Here is an 8,986-nt window from a genome sequence, read left to right as displayed (position 1 = left end):
CCGAGAGAGCCGAAATTAAAAACAAATGCGAATAACAACGTTCAAAATTTAACAATCATCGAAAACAACTACCGGCTCGAATTGTCGCGAAAACAGATTGAATGTTCTAGAATCAGAAAAGGAACGGTTGTATATAAGATCTCTCGGGGAACCGCCGGGCGCACTCGATCGAGATTTATCCGAGACAGTATGTGAATATATCGTCAAACTCTCGCAAAAGAAAAGTCGCTCGCTTTTCCAGTTCGTACTCTCGCTTACGACACGCGAAGTTTCCGATTCGAATAAAAGGTGATTTCTCGTTGCTCGCAATTAATTGCTCGCAGTCAAACGCGCCGTTTATTCCGTCGCTCGCGGAATCGCTTCGTTTTACCGTCGCTTGCGGTATTCGCGATATATCCGTCGCTCGCGGAGATTATCGCCACGCTCCCGGTCGCTCGCTGGAACGAGGATTCGATTAAGATTAGAAGAAATCTCATCGCCGAAACATTTGTAACCGTTATTTATTGAAATACAGTCCGCCCAGTTTAAACCAAAAAGCAGTGTCGTCAAGTCGCTCGTCTTTTCTCTGTCGATTGTCTGTCTCGATTGCATCTCAGTCTCGCAGGGCTCCTCTCGCCCACGTCCACTTCTTTATCGCACATGTATATATAAGTGTATGCATTGTCGTAACTCGAAATCGAATAACGTAATTACGACCTATAAAAGTAAAAAAGGAGCACAGTGCAAATTCAGCACTTCGTAAGCTGTTGCGCGCGCTCCCAAAACCGCGATTAAATGCAAGATATGCAATTCGTTGCAATATGCAATTAAGACATCGCGACCTAGTACCGAAAAATCACCTACTTTAGGACCATAAAAAGAGAGATAACGAGTATCGACGATATCAAATTGGTGGTGCGAGCACAGCATTACTCAACGCTTCAAGAAGCAATCGCAGGAGCCGATGCGGAAGAGAAAGTCAAGGGTCCATTAGAACACGCATCGTGACATAAGCCCGATTATACAATTTCGCAAGCAGCGCGAAATAAAGTATCACGGAGAGGCACAACAGCATACATATATTTATAAGATCTTACATAAGATATTTAAAATATAAGAAAGACGATATTAATATTGTAATATTATTTACGTTTTATCAGAATTTAGAATATTCTTTAAATATGTCACTGCTCAACTATAAAGCCAGATTTAAATGTTTTAATTTTTCAGACTTTTCCAATGTATATTCAATGGTCTCAAACATACAGGGTGTCCTAGACTACCCGTACACCCCTTTTCTTTCAAAAACTAAGCATTCTAGAGAAAAACGTTTTGAACAAAAATTGTATGGTTTAGAGGGGAACATAAGAGTGAAGCGAGGGGGGGATTTAAGGCGGGAGGAGGCACGAACCACGCATCCATCTCTTCCGTGGCAGCGGCACTGTCGTGTCTGTGTAGGGCGTTTACACGCTTCCTTAGCCCGACAAATAATTGTTAGAAAACAACATTTGCGGGTCTGAAAAAATATGCGAGGTACAAGTGGCTGAATCGGGAATCGAACCCGAGTCTTCTGCTTTCCGGGCAACTGCTCTTACCACTGAGCTATTCAGACCTCACACCTTACGCCACTTTAACACAGTACATACGACTCCAGAGCGATGTTGGAATCTCGCTCCATGGATGCAGTGCCGATTGCCACGGAGAGACGACATCCCCAGCACGTCTCCAGAGCGGTCCGATCATATTAAACGATTGAAAATTGGCGCCCGTAGCCGCTCAGCGATGAGTCTTGACTCGTCACCAGTATGAATGATGGTGTCATTGGTTTGACCTTGGATGGCATCGTTAAGGACAAGTCAAGGACACCTTTAATTTCTTAAATAGAATCCCCTATTTTTTATTGCATATTCTTATAGCTTATGTCGAGAGCTTTCCAAAACACTATAATAAAGTATTTTTTCATTACGTACTTTTCGAGTTATTTTATATTTTATTCTGACATATTTTGATATAAAAAATAAAATATCTCTTAAAATATTTAGTTTTCGATAATTTTACTGTAATACTTTTATGTTCCAAAATTCGGTATATTTGACAAAACACTCCACCCAGTGTGGTGTTCTATTTGTCTCTGTATAAGAAAATTTTCATTTGTCCGTTTACGACAATTTATATCCGGGAAGCACCTTCAGTTGTACATTTTGTACAACTAAAGTAACCGGTATGTCCTTTTGTGGCAGTTACAAAAGATTTTGCGGGTGCATCAGCAATTAATGAATGTATGGATACACATATATGTTTTCCTCTATATTCAAGTCCTTCAGTAATAAGAATTTTTGCTTCATCCACGAAATCGCATAAAAATTCGTTACAATCATACGGTTTCTTGGAACCAAAATAACAGCCAATAATAAAAATGTCACAAAGGCTGGGTTTTACCGAGCCTAAAATAGGCCACAATTGATTAGTAGAGGACTTTGAAATTGGCAGTCCATCTATGCTGATTTGCACTTGAACTACATCAACATCATCTTGACTTTTTTGTAGAAACGCCATTATTCCTGATCTTAAGCCATTATGAAAATATTCTCCTGGTGTGACTCACCGTACGTTAGTATATCGTGGTGTTTTCATTAATGTTTTAGAGTTTTTCGGCAAATAAGTATCAAAGCCATGTTTTCTTAAAATTGACAATAATGCAGTAACTGCAGTATGTGATATTTGAAATTGTACTGCCCAGTTTGTTAAATCGTTCTTAATTGATGCAGCAGTAAACAAACTTGTGCGGCCAGCATTCTCCTCGTTATTAAAAGTGAGTGCGATTGGACATAATAAATCCTTCAAATTTGAAGTACTTTTGTAATCAAGATTATATGCAACATTTTCATTGTCAGGAATATTATGTTGAATATTACATTGTTGTGATGGTTCATTCCTTAATGTAACATTTGTTGCCTGATCAAGATCGCGATTAACATCGTTAATCACATATGCAATAACATCGCTTGAATTTTGTACATTATGTATATTAGAAACATTCGTTAACAGTTTTTTCATATTTTTGGCAATTGCAATATTGCGTGCATTGCATTTTAATCGTCGGTAATGTCTTTCTGACATCTCTGACAGCAGTTTTCGTTTTCGCATGACTGTTTTAGTATATCCTACAAAATATAAAATACGAGGAGTTGGTCACTGAGGTAATTTTTGTACAAGGGCTAGGTAATTCAGCGGCAATCCAAAGGAAATTTTGGGTAATCCAAGGTAATTTTTGATAATTTTAAATAATCTTTAGCATTCTCAGATAATCTTGGGTAATCTAATAGGAAATCTAAGTAATCTAAGGGTAATATCAAATAATCTGTAGGTAATTTTAGGTATTCTTAAGGACTTATGTGAAGTTGGCTCTTAAGGAGTTACATACACCTAGCGGTAGGAAAAATAGGGGGAAATTCGACAATTTTTTTTTATAGAAAAAATTTTTTTATTAAAAAATCTCTAGCTACATCTTAAAGTAGTTTCTTTAATGTATATTTGGTAAAATTTTCATTAATAAATATTGAAAAATGTGCCGTGGAAACGTCATCTCCTGGAAGCTGTTCGACGAACCATTGTAGCTCCTCTAATTTTTATCTGGAATCAAAAGCCAAAAATTTTTCTTAAAGTATATAAAAAAAGGAAGTTATTGTAGCCGATTTTTAAAATTTTGGTTTTTTAAAAAATGGCGGCCATTTGAATGCGAAAGTATCAGATTAAAAATTATATCTTTGCATTTAAATGACCGCCATTTTTCGAAAAATCACAATTTTAAAAATCGATTACGACAAAAACTTCCTTTTTTTATATATTTTAAGAAAATTTTTTGGTTTTTGATTTCAGATAAAAATTGGAGGAGCTACAATGATTACCGCATCGTCAAACAGCTTCCAGGAGATGACGTCTCCACGGTACATTTTTCAATATTTATTAATGAAAATTTTACCAAATATACATTAAGGTCCTACTTTAAGATGTAGCTAGAGATTTTTTAATAAAAAAATTTTTTTATGAAAAAAAAATTGTCAAATTTCCCCCTATTTTTCCTACCGCTAGGTGTATGTAGCCCCTTCAGGTAGCCTCAGATAATGTGAAGTAATCTAAGGTAATCTTAAGTAATCTAAGGTAATTTAAAGGTAATCCGTATCAAGGGTAATTTTTGTACACTATAACCACTAGTGACCTACCCCTCGATAAAATACTATTTTTTTGTTCCATATATTAATTGAGATTATTAAAAAAAAAGTAATAAATGTTTACGCTCGTAAAAATTATAAAAACATTGATATTAAATAAAAAATAACAGACCTTAACAAGCAAAGTAGATTTAATAATAATATGAATTTATTAACATGAATGCTATATTGTGGGACGTTTCGACACTGACTGGTGTCTTTTCAGTCACAGAAAATAAAATAAAAACAAAAAAAAATTATAAAAATAAAAATCGATCTTACTCCTTGGACAACACTTTGGCTTCATAATGAACAATTGAGCATGGACTACAAGGAACATACATTACAAGTAAAGTCAATAAAAATATCGCCTGTATACATCCATGATAGAGTTTCGAAAGAAAGTGCACGACTGGACTCATATATTATTTGCGTCTAAATGCGACCGTTAATGTTAATGATTATTGTTTATTTTTATAATTTTTTTATATATGTTTTTATATTTTTATTTTTTGTGTCTGAAGAGACACCAGTCAGTGTCGAAAGTCCCACAATATAGCGTTCATGTTAATAAATTCATATTATTAAATCTACTTTGCTCGTTGAGATATTTAATTTTTATTCTTTTGAAATAAATATTATTTTCATAATTACTAATGAGGCAAACTATGTTATGAACATGGCAAATTAAAATGTACACTTATAACATCTTTAATGTAAAACAATAAAGATGAATCTTAAACCGTAAAATTATTTTAAAAAAGATGTTTTAATTGCAAATAGCAAAAAATGAATAGAACTTTATTTACTTCAAGACAAAGCCTATAATCTCAGGAATATGACCTTAACGCAACTTTTGAGATATTAATATTAAAATTAAAATAATTATGAAAATGAAATAATGAAAATAAAGAATACCGTATATTTTTTCGATGAAAACGTACAAACTAGAGAAAACGTATATTACATCAAGAAAACTGTAATATATATATTAGCTATGCAAAGTTATTTAACACGAATCGCTTCTAGCACCACATCAGACATATGATAACACGAAGGAATAAGAAAGACATGCATTTCGTGTAAAAGTATCGTATTAATAAATGTAAGTAAACCCAAATTTGAAATAATAAAAGACTGTAGGAAACAGAACAAAATTAAAGCAAGCACTCTAAAACTCAGAAAATTGAACAACTCTTAACAAATTTTACCACTAGATCAAAAATTGCAGTTCCCATAAAAAAACATTCATAAAATAAGTTTTTATGGTATTAGGTCCAAGGATCAACCATGCACTGTGACAGTCATTGTACATCTCATTAAAAATATTGCGATAGAACAGTAATAATTGTAATAAAACAGGCAATATTAGCAATATGCTAGCAATATTTCGCAATAGTTAGCAATACATGAGTAAAACAGTTAATACATAACAGTATACCGGCATTAATACAGTAGTGTAGTTTGAAAAAATCACTTTAAATTTAGATTTATGTCAAGTATATGATATATCCAGTAAGTATTTTAGCTATATTCTCCTCATTTTCAGGTAAATAACTCAATCACTTTGTAATGGGTTTACTTTCGCGAGCGCGCGGATATCTCGGTCGGGATCAGGGCTCGTGAAAGGCGAGACATACGAAAGCTTAGGATGCAATTTAGCTTATTTATTCCTCTCTTTCGGAGATGGTCTAGGTACAATGTGTTTCGGATATTAGCGCGCGGTGGATAATGCAACGCGTTCGGTGCAGATTGCGTGCGGTTATTCGGTGCGCGTGGTTCGATGTATCGAACCGCTTAATATTCGGCGACGTATGGGAGGCCATGTTTATTTTGACGGCGCGGGAAACGCGCAAGAAATCGGGCGCGGTCGATCGGCGCGTGTACAGCAAGGCCGTGTTTATTTCGTCGATGCGTGGAATTCTATCGGGTGGTACGATTATGTATTTCGTTGCGATTATAATCGCTCACGGTAAAACCGTGACGATGTGCTCGCGTATTCGCATCCGCGTATTCCCAGGTGTGCGTGGGGATGCGGCCAGAGATCGAGAATCCTCGATCGGGCGGAGAACTCTCCGTCCCTCGCTTCCGTACGCGGACAGAGGATTGCTATCGGGCGTCGAGAAGTCTCGACGGAGCGGCGAACTCGCCGGCCCACGGTCCGTTTAGCGGTAGCGGTTGGATGTTAGACTGAATCTTAGATAGCGGCGAACTCTTCGCTATCGTTTGACGAAATCGGATTTAGGTAGGATTTCGCAGGCGGCGAGGAGGCCGAGAATGCTCGGCGGAGACTGCGTACGCGTCAATCTCACTTTCCTTCGTTCGTATGCGATTTTTCAGGATCGGTTCTGGTATCGGCTCGGAGCGTACTGCTCGAGAAGATTTCACGGCGGTAATTATAGTATTAAAAAGGGCGCTCGGCGCCTCTGCCCCTGCCCGGTTGGTGTTCGCCGGGCGGCAGACTTCCGGCTGGACTACTTGCCGGGTAACGATGGGGGGTGCATCGTTACAACTTCTTATTTTCTAAACAAAGTAGCTGAATTAATAATGTTGTCAACAGAATCAGAATCAATCAAAGTTTTTATAACAAGCAGTTACAAATATAAACCAATAGAATATCTTTCCCTGTTAATAATATTGCTAATTTAATAACTTTAATTTAAAAAAATATGTTACTATAAATTTGTAATAATTTTAGATAGAATTTGATAAAAAGAAACCGGTATGCATTCAAGATACAGTTCATAGTACGAATAAAATGAAAAATAAAAACAAGATCTTTAGAATTTTTAAAATTTCTAGAATAGGCCCATGAATGTTTATAAAGAGGAGAATAAAACTAATACAAAAATCAGAGAAAGGACACAATGACATTAATTTTTAAAATATTTTATATGAAAGACATATCTGATAAATCCCAATGCCAAATAAAATGTAACTGAATAATCTCTATAGTCTTCCTGTCTGTTAAAACTGATACACTGCACCAAAATATACAAATAAATGTTAATATATATGCAACTCTTAAAATGTGTCGTACTGCCAGAAATATTTATCATTGCATGTTTTTTAGTAGTAATTCATCCCTCGTATTAAGTATTAAGGAGCCTATTCTGTAACTTTCAACGGTGTTGTTACGTATCATTGTGCAGCTAAAATGTATAAGAAAATAGCTGCGCAATGATACCTAACGACATTGTTAAAAGTTACAGAATAAGCCCTTAAATATATATATAAAGAAAAGAATAAAACTAATACAAAAATCAGAGAAAGGACACAATGACATTAATTTTTAAAATATTTTATATGAAAGACATACCTGATAAATCCCAATGCCAAATAAAATGTAATTGAATAATCTTTATAGTCTTCCTGACTGTTAAAATTGATATGCACTACAACAAAATATACAAATAAATGTTAATATATTGTGACGTTGCCGTCTCGCGCGCGTCCGCCGAGTTCCTCTCCGATCGAAAAGCGCGGGCTGAAGGGCCGCGCCAGTCGAATCATTGCGAGAACCGTACCGTTACCTCCAGAGAGGCGTCATTAATTGAGATTTCGAGCGTAATATTAATTTCGTTTATGATTTTCTTTCGTATGAATAATTCATTTGGGAGCCTCATCGGAAAAAGGAGCGGAAAGTCGCTGAAGCGTCACGGAAAATACGATCGCCAATCAAGGAAGACCTTGAAGGGGCAAGGAGCCAGCAATTTGGAAACCCAAAACATCTAACGGCCAAACTAGCTACGTCACGACGAGATCAGGACCCGCACACGTGATGCGCAACGCACGGGACAGCGAGGGGATCCTCGCGCAAGGACACAGGCCCGTGCGGATCCGGTCCCAGCGGAGGGACTGCAATTCTGCACCCGATGGCGTGACGCGGTCCCGGAAAAGACGGAAAGAAGGGTGGCAGCGATACTTCCGGCCAAACCGTTCACCTCAGACCCCGCGACGGCCCCGCGAAAAGAGCCCCAGCGAATTATTGTTTGTAATACCGGGGGCGCGCGCACCCCCGTTACGACCGTGAGCGCGCCGCCCGCCGGCCACAGCGCGTGATAACGCGTGATTGGTCGCGATAATACGCACCCTGTGTGCGCAGCCCCGGCTGGCCCACAGGTATCGATTCTGAATCGCGACGATCCAGGAGGAGACTGGCGCGAGCTTGCGTGCGAAATAGAAGCGTAAGCGAGAGGACCGTTTTGACGAGAGCGATAGCGAGACGAGAGCGAGCGGAGAGGATCCCGGCGATCGGCAGCTGCGAAAGGACGGACCCGAGGGAGAGGACGTCAACGTCGCTGACCCCGTGTAACCACCACGAGAGGAAAAGTACCGGTGAGGTTATCCTCCGCCATATTCGCCACTCGCGATCGCGCCCGGAATCGTTTCGTTCTGTCGTCGTCGCCGTGAATTCGTACTTTGGTGTACGGGCTAAGCCCGATTCTTTGGTGTAGATTTTCGCGTCACGGCCACGTCGTCAAGCGATTCGAGCCCCGGAGCCTCGAAAGTATCGGTTTCCGCGGATCGAGACATTACCTCGCGTTTTTAATAAACCGTGTGTCGTCTCTCTGGAGATTCGGATTCCGTAGATTATATTTGCGTTGGTTCTCGCACGTCTAGCGTTTAAGATTCGTTCGTGCTGTATGTCGGTCGTTTGAGTGTGAGTGTGATTCGCGTCAATTTGTTATATTATTTATGTCTTTCGTTTGTGAATCTTCGCGTCGAAACTGTGCGTGCACGTCCGGTGCAACTTTCCTTCGCGATTATTATATGGGTTACGTGAGAGTGTGAAT

At 38.4% G+C, this 8,986-nt stretch overlaps 1 non-coding gene across 1 annotated transcript; it reads right to left on the bottom strand.

Moving 5' to 3' along the window:
- Nucleotides 1–1,519: 1,519 nt before the first annotated feature.
- Trnas-gga lies at nucleotides 1,520–1,591 on the bottom strand. Its single transcript has one exon. It is a non-coding gene; the product is annotated as a tRNA-Ser (tRNA).
- Between the last annotated feature and the right edge of the window lie 7,395 nt (nucleotides 1,592–8,986).

This window comes from Formica exsecta, unplaced genomic scaffold (assembly GCF_003651465.1).
Source record: "Formica exsecta isolate Colony F162 unplaced genomic scaffold, ASM365146v1 scaffold1044, whole genome shotgun sequence".
Taxonomy (NCBI): domain Eukaryota; kingdom Metazoa; phylum Arthropoda; class Insecta; order Hymenoptera; family Formicidae; genus Formica; species Formica exsecta.
Note: the sequence above shows the minus strand (reverse complement) of the source record. Positions and strands in the feature narration are given on the sequence as shown.